The following is a 19660-nucleotide window of genomic DNA, read 5'->3' as shown; positions in this document are numbered from 1 at the left end:
GTACTGTTCTTTTGCATATGCCCAAAGAGCTTGACTTCTGAGTGTACAAATATTTGCTCAGCTACATTCATTGCCACTCTATTCATGTATTCATATATTATGATCACTTATGCTATTTAAAATTTTTATGAAAAGGCGGAATATTCTTTTTCTAATACATTTATGAATATTAATGCCCAATTAATGAACCTGTTATAATTAGGCACAAACTAATTAAAAATTAAATTTTTTTCTTTTAAATTTTATTTTTCTCCAATATTTTATGTATTTACATCTCAAATGTTATCTCCTTTCCCCCTTCCCCTTTCCCCTGCTCCTATGAAAATGCTCCCACTCCTACCTACCTACTCCCACCTCAATACCCTGGCATTACCTTTCATTGGGGAAATGAGCCTTCACAGGACCCAGGACTTCTCCTCCTATTGATGCTGGACAATGCCATCCTTTGCTACATATGTATCTGGAGCCATGGATCCCTCCATGTGTACTCCTTGGTTGGTAGTTTAGTCCCTGGGAGCTCTGGTGGGGTCTGGTTGATTGATATCGTTGTTTTTCCTATGGAGTTGCAAACTGCTTCAGCTCCTTCAGTCTTTTCTCTAACTCCTCCATCAGTGTCCCCTTGTTCAGTACGATGGTTAACTGCAAGCATCCTCATCTATATCAGTAAGGCTCTGGCAGAGCCTCTCGGGAGACAGCCATATCAGGCTCCTGTCAGCAAGCACTTCTTAGCATCAGCAATAGTGACAGGGTTTGGTGGCAGCATATGGGATGGATCCCTATCAAATCCATAAAACAATGAAAAATTTGTAAAAAAAAAAAAGTTTCAAGATGTACTTTCCCCCCTAAGAGATCTTAAGATTAAAAAAAATAGCTTCTACACCAAAATGTTCTATTTTTAAACTTTTACTTTAATTTACATTTTTGTCTCCTGTTGAGGGGGCTGTTGCAAGGACAGAGGGCAAAACTGGAGGGATGGAGAGATGAGTGGGGTTGTAATGCTTGATGTCAAATTCACAAATAACTAATAAAAGGTAAACAAAAGTTAACCCTCTCCAAATTAGTTCACCAATATAAAAACTAATGCCACTTTTCTATGTCTAAAACAAGATTTTCCTAAAGTAATTTTTCTGTTCTACAAAAAAAGTTGGTTTGTATATGAGTTTGTATTACAAAAGCAATTGCTTTGTAAACGAGTGCTCATGCACATTAAAATTGTTCAATTAGTTCAACCTTATTTCATAACTGAAAATTTAAGACAAAATCAATAAGTACAGCATCCCTAAGTTTGGCATATCCCGATATGTCACATAAAAACATAAAGTATCATGTGAAGGTCTGAGAGATGATGATATTGAACCAATGTGGGCAGTCTACGGGGGTAGATGATGGTGGGGATAGAAGAGCTCCATGGCCTTAGGTCTATCTTTAGAGTACTGACATGTGGTTTAATTTTAAATGCAGAAAGTAACTTAAAACAAAGGACAATTATTATGTGTAATTTGACAGTCTTGTTTGAATCATTACCTGATTGAACATTTTCTTAATTCACTCTACAAGATGGCATAGAAAGGTCCCTGTTCCTTGAAAGGACAAACTGTTTCTTAGGAGATAATGCTTTCCCTGCAATGTTTAGATTTGCACTGAATGGATAATTATCTTCACCTCAGAGGAGGTGGTTTTACCAGGCTCTACTTTTTCTGGAATATAATTCATGGAACAGTGATGTTTTTAAGCCCTGCTTTGGTTGTCTTATAGGCCCAAATTGTGAAGTGTGAGGATGTTTGCTTTTTTTAATAGAATCAGTTTTGAACCACCTCCCCACCATCTTCTCACAGCTACAGGCACAGATCCAGAAGGACAGGTCATGTACCACCCTGTCCTATGGAATTTGATCCACAAGCTAAATTGAAGCTTACAGACTGACTTTGCTCAGTGGATTCATCTCACCTCTACCTGTGTCCTTACCATTTTCATCACCCTCAAAAATGTGGCTCTCAATTTGCAACTTGAGTACTGCTTTCACCTACTGAGTTCCTTAGATCAGCAACCATTCCATGGCACTTCGAAACTTGCAAGTTTAGCAAGAACTCACTGTTCCAGGTCTAGTTCCAGTTATGTGGATCATGTGCTGGTACAACTAAAACCAGGCTAGACTCTCACATCAGACACAGAACAAAGGAAAGAAATCCACATGTCCAGGATTCTCCACCAATTACAAAAAAGTATTAAAGGCCAAGACAGTATATTCCTTCTAAAAGTTTACTAGTATTATAGAAATGCTCTTTGATAATATTACTTATATAAAACCAAGGACACTGAATTTAAATAACAATAATACATTTTATGAAAGAATTCAAAGCATTCAAAAAAGACATCATCAAACAGCTCATAAAACTTAGAGGATAACAATACAAGCCTGAATGTTGTTCAAAAACCCATATATATACACCAGGGAAAGAAATAACAAAGGCAATTCAGGATTTGAAAACTGAATTTGCTAAAGACATAGAAATACTGAAGAGAATTAAAGATTAAGTTAAGATGTAATTGAAAAACTCAATAACTCATTAACTCAATTAAAAGCTCAAGGAAAAGTTTATGAGTAGAATGGATCAAGTACTACCAGGATTTGAACAAAACACTAATAGAAAGTAAGAAAAGTAATAGAATAGAGGTACTCAAAGGAGATGAAAAAATTCTTTAAAAAAATGAAAGAAACTTGAATACCACACAAAACCCTCAAATTATCAAAATACCAAAATTATCAAAATAGAAAAAGAAATGACAGATCAGTGGCATAGAGCAGATCTTCAAGAAGCTCATAGAAGAAAGCATCCTCAATTAAAAAAGGACATACCCAGGGCTGGAAAGATGGCTCAGTGGTTAAGAGCACTGACTGCTCTTCCAGAGGTCCTGAGTTCAAATCCCAGCTCACAACCATCTATAATGAGATCAGATGCCTTCTTCTGGTGGGTCTGAAGACAGCTACAGTGTACTTATATGTAATAAGTAAACAAATCTTTAAAAAAAGGACATATCCTTTCTCACAAATATGTGAGATACACAGAACATCAGACAGGACAAGAAAAACAATACAACATTTTAAATTAAAATATTAAATATACACAATAAAGAGAAGGCATTGAAAGCAGCAAGTGAAAAACACGATTCATTTAAAGGAAAACTCATCAGAATTATAGCTGATCACTCAATGCAAATGATAACAGCCAGAAGAGCATAGAGCAATGCAACTCAAGTTCAAAAAGGCTATGGACTCAAACCTAGATTATGGTGCCCAGCAAAACTATACTTCATAGTTTAAGGAGAAAGAAAGTTTTCCCAGTATAAACAGGCTAAAAAATTAATATTCACCAAATCATACCTACAGAGAATAATGTAAACAATACTTCAGACTAAAGAGAGGAAAAAATGTAGAAAAAGGTTCCATAAAGAAAACAAATAAAGTTGTAATTACTGAAACACAAAATAACACTTAGAACACAGAAAAAAACTGAAAGTCATCAACACATATTTTCCGCAATTACTTTAAATATTAATGGCCTCAAATCATCAGTAAAAGACACAGGTTGGTTGATTGGATTAGGGAACAAAAATACACATCTTTTATTTGTAAGAAACTTATTTAACTTTCAAGATAAGAGCCACCTAATAGTGAAAAATGGCAAAAACTATAGTAATAAAAGTAGTATGGCATTGGCAAACTAAACCAAACCAAACAACAATGACAACAAACTACACATACAAACAATAGAATAAAATAAAAGACCCAAACATGAGTACATGTAGTATAGTCACTGATATTTGACAAAACAGCCAAAAGTATATACTTAAAAAAAAGAAAGCATCTGAATGAAATCAGAGTCATATTTATCACAAAAAGCAACTCCAAATTAATCAAAGGCCTCAGTGTGAAACAGAAGAAAACATAGACATTGCCTTACAAGATAAATGCATACCAACTACTTTTTGAGAAGGACTCAACTTTGTTTACATTTTCATTGCTGTGATAAAGCACAAGGAGAAAGCAAATTATGAAAGATGTTTGCAGAGATTTATAGTTTCAGCAGGTTACCACTATCATAGTAGGGAACACAGTAGTAGGTAGGCATGCATGGTTCTGGAGCAGTAGTTGAGAACTCATAAAAGACACATCTGTGGGTCCAAAAGAGAGGGAGAAAAGGAGGGAGGAAGGGAGGAAGGGAGGGAGGGAGGGAGGGAGGCAGGGAGGGAGGGAAAGGTGTAAATTTTTTGAAACCTCAAAACTGATCTCTAGTACTATACCTCCTCCAACAAGGCAACATTTCCTACTCCTTCCTAAATAGTTTCAGAAATCGGGGGCCAAATATTTGAACATATCAATCCATGGAGACCATTCTCATTCAAACCACCATAGACTCAATTTGCTAAAACTTGGCAAATAGAACCCCATAATACTAAAAATGTTTCTGTACAGCAAGGGAAATAATCAGTCAAGTGAGGAAGAATCCCACAATATTGGAGGCACTCTTTGCCAAATATACATTTGAAATATATATAAAGACCTCAAAAGACTTCAGCCGTGGGACCACAGAGGAAAACACCTAATGCCATCTGGGATCCTGGAAAAGGCTGTGCAGGCCCTCCTGGTTGCTGCCTTCACAGAGAACTCCAAAGCAGATGCCCAGGAGCCACTTCAGCTGTGGGACCACAGGTAAGACCAACTTTTCTGCTCCAAGTGACCTGCCTGGTGGACTCAGGACACACAGAGGCAAAATTCCTCTGGGACTGGACACTTCCAATTTTTAGCTGGAGCCCCAACCTTGCTGATCCCACCCCACAGTGCTCAGCTCCCAAACACCGTGGGAGAGAGAGTTCACCGCCTGGACAGGTGGGCACTCCTGAGACTGCAGAGCAGAAGAGACCACCAATACTGCCCAACCCTACCAACATCCCTGGCCCAAGAGGAAACTGTGTAGGGCCTCTGGGAAACGGAAGATAGGGGCACTCAAGCAGCAGGTCCCACCCAGTCCAGACACCGCCCGGACCTGAAGGGACCCAGTCAACAGTTCTCTCCACCCAAATCCTGTGGGAGGGAGAGCTAAACCTTCAGAGAGGCAGACACACCTGGGAAGCCAGAAGAGACTACACTCTGCCCACATTTCTGACTCCAGAGAAAAACACTTGATGCCATCTGGGACACCAGTGCACAGAGGTTCCCAGAAAAGGCAGCATAGGCCCTCCTGGTTGCCACCCTCACAGAGAGCTCAAGAGCAGCCCCCGACAAGCAACTTCAGCCATGGGACCACAGGTAAGACCAACTTTTCTGCTCCAAGACACCTGCCTGGTGGACTCAGGACACAGACCAACAGGAACAACTGAAAACCAGTAGAAAGGAAAGACTACACAGGCGAAAGCAGAACACTCTGTTCCCATAACTGGCTAAAAGAAAACAGGAAAACAGGTCTACAGCACTCCTGACACACAGGCCTATAGGATGGTCTAGCCACTGTCAGAAATAGCAGAACAAGGTAACACCAGAGACAACCTGATGGCGAGAGGCAAGTGCAGGAACCCAAGCAACAGAAACCAAGACTACATGGCATCATCGGAACCCAATTCTCCCACCAAAGCAAACAATAAATATCCAAACACACCAGAAAAGCAAGACCTGGATTTAAAATCACATTTGATCATGATAATGGAGGACTTTAAGAAAGACATGAAGAACTCCCTTAGAGAAACGCAGGAAAACATAAATAAACAAGTAGAAGCCCATAGAGAGGAATCACAAAAATTGCTGAAAGAATTACAGGAAAACACAATCAAACAGGTGAAGGAACTAAAAATGGAAATAGAAGCAATAAGGAAAGCACAAAGGGAAACAACCATGGATATAGAAAACCAAAGGAAGAGACAAGGATCCGTAGATACAAGCATCACCAACAGAATACAAGAGATAGAAGAGAGAATCTCAGGAGCAGAAGATTCCTTACAAATCATCGACACAACGGTCAAAGGTAATGTAAAACAGAAAAAGCTACTGGTCCAAAACATGCATGAAATCCAGGACACAATGAGAAGATCAAACCTAAGGATAATAGGTATAGAAGAGAGTGAAGACACCCAACTCAAAGGACCAGTAACTATCTTCAACAAAATCATAGAAGAAAACTTCCCTAACCTAAAGAAAGAGATGCCCATAAACATACAAGAAGCCTACAGAACTCCAAATAGATTGGACCATAAAGAAACTCCTCCCGACACATAATAGTCAAAATGCCAAATGCACAAAATAAAGAAAGAATATTAAAAGCAGTAAGGGAAAAAGGTCAAGTAACATGTAAAGGCAGACCTATCAGAATCACACCAGACTTCTCACCAGAGACAATGAAAGCCAGAAGATCCAAGACAAATGTCATACAGACCCTAAGAGAACACAAATGCCAGCCCAGGTTACTGAAACCTGCAAAATTCTCAATTAACAGAGATGGAAAAACCAAGATATTCCATGACAAAACCAAATTTACACAATATCTTTCTACAAATCCAGCCCTACAAAGGATAATAAATGGTAAAGCCAAACATAAGGAGGCAAGCTATACCCTAGAAGAAGCAAGAAACTAATCATCTTGGCAACAAAACAAAGAGAAGAAAAGCACACAAACAAAATCTCACATCCAAATATGAATATAGCAGGAAGCAATAATCACTATTCCTTAATATCTCTCAACATCAATGGTCTCAACTCCCCAATAAAAAGATATAGATTAACAAACTGGATATGCAATGAAGAACCTGCATTCTGCTGCCTACAGGAAACACACCTCAGAGAAAAAAACAGACACTACCTCAGAGTGAAAGACTGGAAAACAACTTTCCAAGCAAATGGTCTGAAGAAGCAAGCTGGAGTAGACATTCTAATATCAAATAAGATCGATTTTCAACTAAACGTCATCAAAAAAGATAAGGAAGGACACTTCATATTCATCAAAGGAAAAATCGACCAAGATGAACTCTCAATCCTAAATATCTATGCTCCAAATACAAGGGGAACTACCTACATAAAAGAAACCTTACTAAAGCTCAAAGCACACATTGCACCTCACACAATAAAAGTAGAAGATTTCAACACCCCACTCTCATCAATGGACCGATCATGGAAACAGAAATTAAACAGAGACATAGACAGACTAAGAGAAGTCATGAACCAAATGGACTTAACAGATATTTATAGAACATTCTATCCTAAAACAAAAGGATATACCTTCTTCTCACCACCTCATGGTACTTTCTCCAAAATTGACCATATAATTCGTCATAAAACAGGCCTCAACAGATACAGAAAGATAGAAATAGTCCGATGCATCCTATCAGACCACCACGGGCTAAAGCTGGTCTTCAATAAGGGAAGAACGCCCACATATACATGGAAGTTGAACAATGCTCTAATCAATGATAACCTGGTCAAGGAAGAAATAAAGAAAGAAATTAAAGACTTCTTAGAATTTAATGAAAATGAAGGTACAACATACCCAAACTTATGGGACACAATGAAAGCTGTGCTAAGAGGAAAACCCATAGTTCAGAGTGCCTGCAGAAAGAAACAGGAGAGAGCATATGTCAGCAGCTTGACAAAACACCTAAAAGCTCTACAACAAAAAGAAGCAAAGACAACCAGGAGGAGTAGAAAGCAGGAAATAATCAAACTCAGAGCTGAAAATCAACCAAGTAGAAACAAAAAGGACCATACAAAGAATCAACAGAACCGAATGTTGGTTCTTTGTGAAAGTCAACAAGATAGATAAAACCTTAGCCAGACTAACGAGAGAACACAGAGAGTGTGTCCAAATTAACGAAATCAGAAATGAAAAGGGAGTCATAACTACAGAAACAGAGGAAATTCAAAAAATCATCAGATCCTACTACAAAAGCCTATATTCAACAAAACTTGAAAATCTGCAGGAAATGGACAATTTCCTAGACAGATACCAGGTACCAAAGTTAAAGCAGGAACAGAAAACCATTTAAACAACCCCATGACTCCTAAAGAAATAGAAGCAGTCATTAAAAGTCTCCCAACCAAAAAGAGCCCAGGTCCAGACGGGCTCAGTACAGAATTCTATCAGACCTTCATAGAAGACCTCATACCAATACTATTCAAACTATTCTAGAAAATTGAAACTGATGGAGCGCTACCGAATTCCTTCTATGAAGCCACAATTACTCTTTTACCTAAACCACACAAAGACACAACAAAGAAAGACAACTTCAGACCAATTTCCCTTATGAATATCGATGCAAAAATACTCAATAAAATTCTGGCAAACTGAATCCAAGAGCACATCAAAACAATCATCCACCATGATCAAGTAGGCTTCATCCCAGGCATGCAGGGATGGTTTAATATACGGAAAACCATCAACGTGATCCATTATATAAACAAACTGAAAGAACAAAACCACAGGATCATTTCATTAGATGCTGAGAAAGCATTTGACAAAATTCAACACCCCTTCATGATAAACGTCCTGGAAAGAATAGGAATTCAAGGACCATACCTAAACATAGTAAAAGCCATATTCAGCAAACCAGCAGCTAACATTAAACTAAATGGAGAGAAACTTGAAGCTATCCCACTAAAATCAGGGACTAGACAAGGCTGCCCACTCTCTCCCTACTTATTCAATATAGTTCTTGAAGTTCTAGCCAGAGCAATCAGACAACAAAAGTAGATCAAGCGGATACAGATTGGAAAAGAAGAAGTCAAAATATCACTATTTGCAGATGATATGATAGTGTATTTAAGTGATCCCAAAAGTTCCACCAGAGAACTACTTAACATGATAAACACCTTCAGCAAAGTGGTTGGGTATAAAATTAACTCAAATAAATTTGTAGCCTTTGTCTACACAAAAGAGAAACAAGCCGAGAAAGAAATTAGGGAAACGACACCCTTCATAATAGTCCCAAATAATATAAAATACCTTGGTGTGACTTTAACCAAGCAAGTGAAAGATCTATACTATAAGAACTTCAAGCCTCTGAAGAAAGAAATTGAAGAAGATCTCAGAAGATGGAAAGATCTCCCATGCTCATGGTTTGGCAAGATTAATATAGTAAAAATGGCCTTTTTACCAAAAGCGATCTACAGATTCAATGCAATTCCCATCAAAATACCAATCCAATTCTTCAGAGAGTTAGACAGAACAATTTCCAAATTCATCTGGAATAACAAAGAACCCAGGAGAGCTAAAACTATTCTCAACAATAAAAGGAATTCTTGGGGAATCAATATCCCTGAACTCAAGCAGTATTACAGAGCAATAATGATAAAAACTGCATGGTATTGGTACAGGGACAGACAGATAGACCAGTGGAATAGAATTGAAGACCCAGAAATGAACCCACACACCTATGGTCACTTGATTTTTGACAAAGGAGCCAAAACTATGCAATGGAAAAAAGATAGCATTATCAGCAAATGGTGCTGGTTCAACTGGAGGACAGCATGTAGAAGAATGCATATTGATCCATGCTTATCACCCTGTACAAACTAAGTCCAAGTGGATCAAGGACCTCCACATCAAACCAGATACACTCAAACTAATAGAAGCAAAAGTGGGGAAGCATTTCGAACACATGGGCACTGTCGAAAATTTTCTGAACAAAATACCAATGGCTTATGCTCTAAGATCAAGAATCGACAAATGGGATCTCATAAAACTGCAAAGCTTCTGTAAGGCAAAGGATACTGTTGTTAGGACAAATCGGCAACGGACCGATTGGGAAAAGATCTTTACCAATCCTACAACAGATAGAGGCCTTATATCCAAAATATACAAAGAACTCAAGAAGTTAGTCCGCAGGGAGACAAATAACCCTATTAAAAAATGGGGTTCAGAGCTAAACAAAGAATTCACAGTTGAGGAATGCTAAATGCCTGAGAAACACCTAAAGAAATGTTCAACATATTTAGTCATAAGAGAAATGCAAATCAAAACAACCCTGAGATTTCACGTCATACCAGTGAGAATGGCTAATATCAAAAACTCAGGTGACAGCAAATGCTGGCGAGGATGTAGAGAAAGAGAACACTCCTTCATTGTTGGTGGGATTGCAGACTGGTACAACCATTCTGGAAATCAGTCTGGAGGTTCCTCAGAAGACTTAACATTGAACTACCTGAGGACCCAGCTATACCTCTCTTGGGCATATACCCAAAAGATGCCCCAACTTATAAGAAAGACACATGCTCCTCTATGTTCGTAGCATCCTTATTTATAATAGCCAGAAGCTGGAAAGAACGCAGGTGCCCTTCAACAGGGGAATTGATACAGAAATTGTGGTGCATCTACACAATGGAATATTACTCAGCTATCAAAAACAATGACTCTATGAAATTCATAGGCAAATGGATGGAATTGGAAAATATCCTGAGTGAGGTAACCCAATCACAGAAAAACACACATGGTATGCACTCATTGAAAAGTGGCTATTAGCCCAAATGCTTGAATTACCCTAGATGCACAGAACACATGAAACTCAAGACGGATGACCAAAATGTGAATGCTTCACTCCTTCTTTAAACGGGGAACAAGAATACCCTTGGCAGGGAATAGGGAGGCAAATTTAAAACAGATATAGAAGGAACACCCATTCAGAGCCTGCCCCACATGTGGCCCATACATATACAGCCATCCAATTAGACAAGATGGATGAAGCAAAAAGTGCAGGCCGACAGGAACCAGATGTAGATCTCTCCTGAGAGACACAGCAAGAATACAGCAAATACAGAGGCGAATGCCAGCAGCAAACCACTGAACTGAGAATAGGACCCCCGTTGAAGGAATCAGAGAAAGAACTGGAAGAGCTTGAAGGGGCTCGAGACCCCATATGTACAACAATGCCAAGCAACCAGAGCTTCCAGGGACTAAGCTACTACCTAAAGACTATACATGGACTGACCCTGGACTCTGACCTCATAGGTAGAAATGAATATCCTAGTAAGAGCACCAGTGGAAGGGGAAGCCCTTGGTTCTGCCAAGAGTGAACCCCCAGTGAACGTGATTGTTGGGGGGATGGTGGTAATCAGGAGAGGATGGGGAGGGGAAGCCTATATAGAGGGGGAGAGGGAGGTGTTAGGGGTATATTGGTCCAGAAACCAGGAAGGAGAATAACAATCGAAATGTAAATAAGAAATATTCAAGTTAATAAAGATTAAAAAATTCCACAGGAAGAGTAAGCTACACAGTTGTTAGAGTATGGGCCCAGTTCAGTCCCCTGCATGCCTTGTGATTGGTGGTTCAGCCTCTGTGAACACTTATAGGCCCTGTTTAGTTGATTCTGTAGATTTTCTTGTAGTGTCCTTGTCCCCTCTGGATCCTTCAATCCTTTCTGTCTTTCTACCACAGGATTCCCCAAGCTCCTCATTGTGGAAGAAGAATGTGTGTCTGTGGGTCTCTGCATCTGTTTCCATCAGTTGCTGGGTGTCTTAGGCTTTTACTGCTGTGACCAAGCATGGCCATATAAGGACAGTAAGGACAGTATTTAATTGGGGCTGGCTTACAGGTTCAGTCCATTATTATCAAGGCAGGAACATGGTAGCATACAGACAGGTATGATGCAGGCAGAGCTGAGAGTTGTACATCTTCATCTGAAGGCTGCTAGGCAAATACTGGCTTCCAGGCAACTAGGATAAGGGTCTTAAAGCCCACACCCACAGTGACACACCTACTCCAACAGGGCCACACCTTCTAACAGTGCCCATCCTTGGGCCAAGCATATACAAACTATAACACTATGTGAAGCCTTTCTGGTAATGGTTATGCTAGTTTGCTGTCTGCAAGTATATCAGAATATGATTAACAGTGTCAGGGATGGGCTCCTTCTCATGGGCTGGGCCTCGAGCTGAACCAATCATTGGTTGGCCGTTCCCTCCATGTCTGCTCCATCTTTCCCCCTGCACTTCTTGTAGGCAGGACAAATTGTAGTGCAAAGATTTTGTGGTTGGGTTGGTGTCCCAATCCCTCCTTGGAAGTTTTGCCTGGTTACAGATGGCCTGTCCAGGCCCTGTATCTTTCATTGCTGGGAGTCTAAGCTACTGTCACCCTTTATAGACTCCTAGGATTTTGCATTGTCCTAGGTTTCTAGCTAATCCCAGAGTTGCCCCCTCCCCATTCCAGTTGTGTCTCTCAGTACTTTTGCCCTTTGCCCTGCTCCCATTCGTTCCCTATTATTCCTATTTCCATCGCCTCCCGCCTCTGCTCATGGTTTCTTTCATGGAACTTTCTCAGTGAGATTCCAAGTGGCCATGCTTGGGCCCTCCTTGTTCCTTAGCTTCCTTGGGTCTGTGGATTGTACCATGCTTATCCTGTGCTTTACAGCTAATATCACTTATAAGTGACTACACATACCAAGTTTGGGATTCTGGATTTGTGTTATCTAATGTAGGATGGTCTTTTCTACTTCCATCCATTTCCTAGTTCCATCCAAATTTTATAATGCTATTGTTTTTAATAGCTGAGTGATATTCCATTGCGTAAATGTACCACATTTTATTTATCCATTCTTCAGTTAAGGGACATCTAGGTTGTTTTCAGTTTCTAGGTATTATGAATATAGCTGCTATGAACATAGTTAAGTGTCTTTGTGATATGGTCGAGCTTCTTTTGGGTATATGCCCAGGGGTAAACAATTCGGTTCTGAGGTAGATCTATTCCCAATTTTCTGAGAAACCACCAAACTGATTCCAAGCGGCTGTACATATTTACACTCCCAGCAGCAATGAAGAAGTGTTCCCCTTGTTCCACATCCTCATCAGCATGAGGTATCACTTGAGATTTTTTTTTTATTTTAGTCATTCTAATAGGTATAAGATTGAAACTCAGAGTCATTTTGATAAGCATCTCCCTGACAGCTCAGGATGTTGAACATCTCTTTAAGTGTCTCTTAGCCATTTGTGATTCCTCTGTCAAGAATTCTCTGTTTGGATCTATACCCCATTTTAAAATTTTGTTGTTTGGTTTGTTTATATCTAGTTTCTTGAGTTCTTTAAATATTTTTAGATATCAGTCTTCTGTCGAGTGTTGAGTTAGTTAAAATCTTTTCTCATATTGTAGGCTGCCATTTTATCCTTTTGATGGTGTCCTTTGCCTTACAGAAGCTTTTCAGTTTCATGAGGTCTCATTTATTAATTGTTGATCTTAGTGCCTGTGGTACTGGTGTTCGGTTCAGGAAGTTCTCTCATTACCAGTGCATTCAAGGCTATTTACCACTTTCTCTTCTATCAAGTTTAGTGGATCTGGTTTTATGTTGAGGTCTTTGATCCATTTGGAATTTAAGTTTTGTGCAGTATGACAAGGATCTATTTGCCTTCTTAAAAATGCAGACATTCAGTTGGACCAGCACAATTTGTTTAAGATGCTTGCTTTTTTTTTTTTTTACTATTGTATAATTTTGGATTCTTTGTGAAAAATCAAGTGACTGTAGGTGGTGGATTTACTTCTGTGTCTGATTCTATTCCATTGATCAGCTGGTCTGTTTTTAATGCTAATATCATGTGACTTTTGTTATTATAGCTCTGTAGTAGAACTTGAAATTAGGAATGGTGATACCTCCAGAAGTTCAGTTATTATATGATTGTTTTAGATTAGATATTATCTTTTTTTCCTCTTTTCTTTTATTGGATATTTTATTTACATTTCAAATGTTATCCCCTCTCCCAGTTGGTTTCCCCTCCTGAAACCCCCCATCCATCCCCCAACCCCTGCCTCCATGAGGGTGTTTACCCACCCATCCACCCACTCCCTCATGCCTTCCTGCCCTGGTATTTCCCTACACTGGGGCATCAAGCCTTCAAAGGACCAAGGGCCTCTCTTCCCATTGATGCCTAACAAGGCCATCCTCTGCTACATAAGGAGCTGGAGTCATGGGTTCCTCCATGTGTACTGTTTGGTTGGTGGTTTAGTCACTGGGAGCTCTGGTGTCTGGTTGGTTGATATTGTTGTTCTTCCTAGGAGGTTGCAAACTCCTTCAGCTATTTCAGTCCTTTCTCTAATTCCTCCATTGGGGACCCTGTTCTCAGTTGAATGGTTGGCTGTGCACACCCTCATCTGTATTTGTCAGGCTCTGGCAGAACCTCTCAGGAGACAGGTACTCCTGTCCCCATGCATATCTTGGCATCCCCAATAGTGACTGGATTTTGTGCCGGCATGTGAGATGGATCCCCATGTGTGGAAGTCTCTGGATGGCTTTTCCTTCAGTCTCTGCTCCACATTTTGTCTCCATAGTTCCTCCTGTTTGTATTTTGTTGCTGCTTCTAAGAAGGACTGAAGCATCCACACCTTGGTCTTCCTTCTTGAGCTTCATGTGGTCTGTAGATTGTATCTTGGGTAATTCCAGCTTTTGGGCTAATATCCACTTATCAGTGAGTACACACGATATGTGTTCTTTTGTGACTGGTTTACCTCACTTAGGATGATATTTTCTAGTTCCATATATTTGCCTAAGAATTTTATGTAGTCATTGTTTTTAATAGTTGAGTAGTAGTACTCCACTGTGTAAATGTACCACATTTTCTGTATCCATTCCTCTGTTGAAGAGCATCTGGATTCTTTCTACCTTCTGGCTAGTATAAATAAGGCTGCTGTGAACATAGTGTAGCATGTGTTCTTGCTATATGTTGGGGCATCTTTTGGGTATATGCCCAGGAGTGGTATAGCTGGGTCCTCAGGTAGTTCAATGTCCAGTTTTCTGAGGAATTGCCAGACTGATTTCCAGAGTGGTTGTACCAGCTTGCAATCCCACCAACAATGGAGAAGTGTTCCTCTTTTTTCACATCCTTGCCAGCATCTGTTGGCACCTGAGATTTTGATCTTAGCCATTCTGACTGGTGTGAGGTGGAATCTCAGTTTTTTTTTTTTTGATTTGCATTTTCCTGATGACTAAGGATGTTGAACATTTCTTTAGGTGCTTCTCAGCCATTTTGACATTCCTCAGTTGAGAATTCTTTCTTTAGATCTGCACCTCATCTTAATAGGGTTATTTGATTCTCTAGAGTCTAACTTCTTGAGTTATATATTGGATATTAGCCCTCTATCGGATGTAGGATTGGTAAAGATCTTTTCCCAATCTGTTGGTTGCTGTTTTGTCCTACTGACAGTGTCCTTTGCCTTATAGAAACTTTGTAATTTTAAGAGGTTCCATTTGTCAGTAGTTGATCTTAGAGCATAAGCCATTGGTGTTTTGTTCAGGAAGTTTTCCCTTGTGCTTATGTGTTTGAGGCACTTCGATTAGATATTATCTTATAAATTCTAGATACGTGTGCTTTGATTAGAGTAACTGCCATGTTTAGGTAACTTGTAAGGAACTAGGGATGGGGGTATGATGGGGAGGAGAAGAACTGCCAATAATGGGAAATAGAATATAGAAGGGGAAATTAGAATAGGAGGATTAAATGGAGTGGGGTGGAGTGGTACGGAAAGGTAAAGGAGGGACTATGTCAAGGGACAACTACCACCAAAAGTCTTTTGAAAAGCCATATGAAAACATATTACTGTGCAAGCTTCCTAGAATATATACATATAAAAGGAAATTGAATTGATTTATAATATAATGTGAGAGACAATGTCACAACTGAAAACGGTATGCTACCATGTATAACCTGCAGTGCTAGGAATGAGTTACATGTTGAGTCATTGGCCACAGTATTCTCATATAACTACCCCACTAATACAGGCTATTACCAATGCTATCAGTTACCCTCTACAACCTGATGTTAAGATCCTGTAGCTGAAGACACTGTTTATATCACCAAACCTGGAGAAATCAAGGTGGTACTCCACTAGAAGCTTCCTCTCTTTTTAGGAGCCCGCGCCTCAGTTCCAGCGGACGCTTCCCGGATCTTTGCTCTACCACCATCCACTGCCGTCTTACCACTCACCATGGCCCTCCTGCACTCCAGGATGGCTACTACCTTTCACCCAGGCCTTGCAGCTGCAGCCTCTGCCAGAGCCAGCTCCTGGTGGACCCATGTTGAAATGGGACCTCCAGATCCCATCCTGGGAGTGGCTGAAGCCTTCAAGAGAGATACCAACAGCAAGAAGATGAACCTGGGAGTCTGTGCCTACCGGGATGATAACGGAAAACCTTACATGATCCCCAGTATCCGGAGGCAGAGGCCCAGATTGCTGGAAAAAATTTGGACGAAGAATGCCTACCCATCGGGGGACTGGCTGGTTTTTGTAAGGCTTCTGCAGAGCTGGCCCTGGGCAAGAACAATGAAGTGTTGAAAAGCGGCCAGTTTGTAACTGTGCAGACCATTTCTGGGACTAGAGCCTTAAGGGTCGGAGCCAGTTTTCTGCAAAGATATTTTAAGTTTAGCCAAGATGTCTTTCTACCCAAACCATCCTGGGGAAACCACACGCCCTTCTTCAGGGATGCCGGCATGCAGCTACAAGGTTATCGATACTATGACCCACAAGACTTGCGGCTTTGACTTCTCTGGAGCCTTAGAAGACATATCAAGAATCCCAGAGCAGAGTGTTCTCCTTCTGCACGCCTGTGCTCACAACCCCATGGGTGTGGACCCACGTCCAGAGAAGTGGAAGGAAATGGTGTCCGTGGTGAAGAAAAAGAGTCTCTTCGCATTCTTTGACATGGCCTACCAAGGTTTTGCCAGCGGTGATGGTGATAAGGACGCCTGGGCCGTGCAGCACTTCATCGAGCAGGGCATCAATGTCTGCCTCTGCCAATCGTATGCCAAGAACATGGGCCTGTACGGTGAGCGTGTGGGATCCTTCACGGTGGTCTGCAAAGATGAGGAAGAAGCCAAAAGGGTGGAGTCACAGCTGAAGATCCTGATTCGCCCCTTGTATTCCAGCCCGCCTCTCAATGGAGCTCGGATCGCTGCAACCATCCTGACTTCTCCAGACTTGCGAAAGCAATGGTTGCAAGAGGTGAAAGGCATGGCTGACCGCATCATCAGCAAGAGGACCCAGTTGATCTCCAACCTGAAGAAAGAGGGCTTGTTCCACAACTGGCAGCACATCACCGACCAGATTGGCATGTTCTGCTTCACTTAAAGCCTGAGCAGGTGGAGCGACTGGCCAAGGAGTTCTCAGTCTACATGATAAAGGATGGCCGAATCTCCGTGGCCGGGGTCACCTCTGGCAATGTGTGCTACCTCACCCATGCCATTCACCAGGTCACCAAGTAATCACCAGGTGCAAGGAAACAGAGACCACTTTCCCTTCAGGCTTTGCTCTTGTGAGAGTCAGGTGCAGGGTGAGGGAGGGTGGATGGTGGGTGAGTAGATCCTGTTTTCAACCACGGTGCATAACGCTTGGTGATTGAACAGGTTCCTCGGAAAACAGATAGGGCAGAGGCTCCTACAGCTGGTATCTGGAACTTGGTTGGCTCTAAACCAAACTCACCCTCATCCTTTTGCCTCCAGCTTTCCTGAAAGTTCACACATGCAAGAAAATCACAGCACCAAAATCCTGTCAGCCACAGCATCGGAATAGGTCAGAAGCTTTACCTGAAGCCTCAGATGGTGTCAGGGGTTCCCCTGTGGACCCTGGTAGAGCCTCTCATATTAGAGGCTGTAGAAGAAAAATAACTAGTTCTGTCATTAACAGTTGTCAAGTGTCTTCGTGGTGTGGAGCAACTGTGCCAGCAGACCACATTATGGAAATTATGCTTTACAAAAACCAACAGGTCTGCTGCCACGTCAACAGGGACAGTAGAAGATGTAATGTCTTGTCCACCTGCCTCTTCTTGTCATTGCTGTTTATAGCCTAGAGTTTCATCCCATTGTACTGCTCGGTTAACCATCACCCTCAGCCTATCAGGAGTTATCTAAGAATAAAGAACATAGTTTTTCTGCTCATGCCATAGCCTTCTCTCTCAGCAAAGAGCCGTGGAGAGTGGGACCCTGCCCTTGATTTCAGTGACCTCTTCAGTGACTGATTGGCTCCTACTGGGGTGGGGCCTCTGCCCAGCTGGAAGTCTTCATTCATCCTGGCTGCACAGCCCGTCTTCACATGAGTCAGATGTTCAAGGTAGGATCCGAAGGAGATATTCTGAGGTTTGTGTTCTACCAGCCCAGCTCAGACTAACCCCTTAGGAAAGATAACCACCATCTGCTCTTCATGTAGACATACCTGGTTTTCTCTGTTACAATAAAATTACTAGAGACCCCCCCCCCAAAAAAAGAATCTTCCTCTCTAATGTCTAGTGTACACGGTGCTCAAAGACACTATGCACACTACCAGATCAGACATGTAATCATCAGTATTACTCAGTTGCAAAACTTGTGACTCATAATAGCAACATAGCTGCAAGATGTACTTATATAATAATTTTTCAAATATTATGGTATTCACCAACCACTTTTCTACTGTATTTAAGGGCCACTCCATGGATTAGAATTCATACCTGAGACTGCTAATATGTTTAAGAACTTGAGATTAGATAGTTCATGGGCCCTAGTAGTATAAAAACATACTACTTTCACTCTGCTAAAGGAACAGGACAATAAAATGACTCTTCACTGCTCTGGCCATAGATCAGTACTTCACTCAGCCCTCATCAGAGAAGGTTCCTATTGTAGTAGATTGAATTAACACAGAGATCTCTACAACTGGATGGTGAAGAAAGTGAGAAATTTTGGAGCACTCAGATGCTAGATAAAGACTAAGATGTCTTTATCAAGTGCCTCTCTTCAAGAATGTCAGAGCCAGAGGCGATAGATGACTGCAGGAAAATAGCATCTTCCAGATACAACAGGGATGGTGTGCATTTAAACTCACAGAGACTGTATGCACAAGACCTAAAGAAGTTCAAGTCAGAAAAACTTCCTAGCACATTGAAAGGAATAGGGGCACAAAATTCCTCCCTTAAGAAGCTGTTTGCGGGGTTGGGGACTTAGCTCAGTGGTAGAGCACTTGCCTAGCAAGCACAAGGCCCTGGTTCAGTCCTCAGCTCTGAAAAAAAAAGAAGAAGCTGTTTGCAATTTATACCTATGGAGTGATATCAACCACATTCCAGGGTACGTCCCATGTTCAACAGTCATTGGCCAACACAAAACAGCTGCTATACTTTCTGTATTCCTTTGTTTGCTTTAGTTTGGCATTCTTTTCCCTTCTTAAGATTTTACTTGATTTTTTCTGAAAGAAAAGGAACATTCAAGTTGGATGGATATTGAGGTGGTAAGCATCTTGGAGGAATTAGGAGAAGGTATAGAATGTGATTAAAATTGTAGGGAACATTTTAAAACTGATTGTCAAAACACAGTCTATAAATGAAGCTGTGTGAGGAGAATTGGCTTTCCCATGTGTTTTTGTGCCTCTCCTAGGTGCAGTAAATAGTGAGTTTTGCTTCAAATTATCAATTATCTTACTTTTGTTATTCAAAACTGTTTGCAAGTATGGGTTGGTTTTATGACCATATACAGCCTAAACTCTGGTGAATTATGCTTATGACTTGCTTAACCCTCAGAATATAAATTGTCGATGCCCCGAATAAAGTTAGCTATTGCATGAGACTTTGTCTAATTTTTAGGTCCTGCTCTCGCAGGTTCATGTCAACATTTTTTTTAAAGGATGGATACGTTTATTTCAAAACCACTATGTACTTCTTTGGAAGAACACTTGTCTATTAC

At 40.8% G+C, this 19660-nt stretch overlaps 1 pseudogene; it reads left to right on the top strand.

The window, feature by feature from the left end:
- Positions 1 to 15941: 15941 nt before the first annotated feature.
- Got2-ps6 (glutamic-oxaloacetic transaminase 2, pseudogene 6) lies at positions 15942 to 17215 on the top strand (annotated as a pseudogene).
- Positions 17216 to 19660: the final 2445 nt, after the last annotated feature.

Source organism: Rattus norvegicus, chromosome X, assembly GCF_036323735.1.
Source record: "Rattus norvegicus strain BN/NHsdMcwi chromosome X, GRCr8, whole genome shotgun sequence".
Taxonomy (NCBI): Eukaryota; Metazoa; Chordata; class Mammalia; order Rodentia; family Muridae; genus Rattus; species Rattus norvegicus.
The sequence above is the reverse complement of the archived record's forward strand: the minus strand, read 5'-3'. Positions and strand labels throughout refer to the sequence as shown.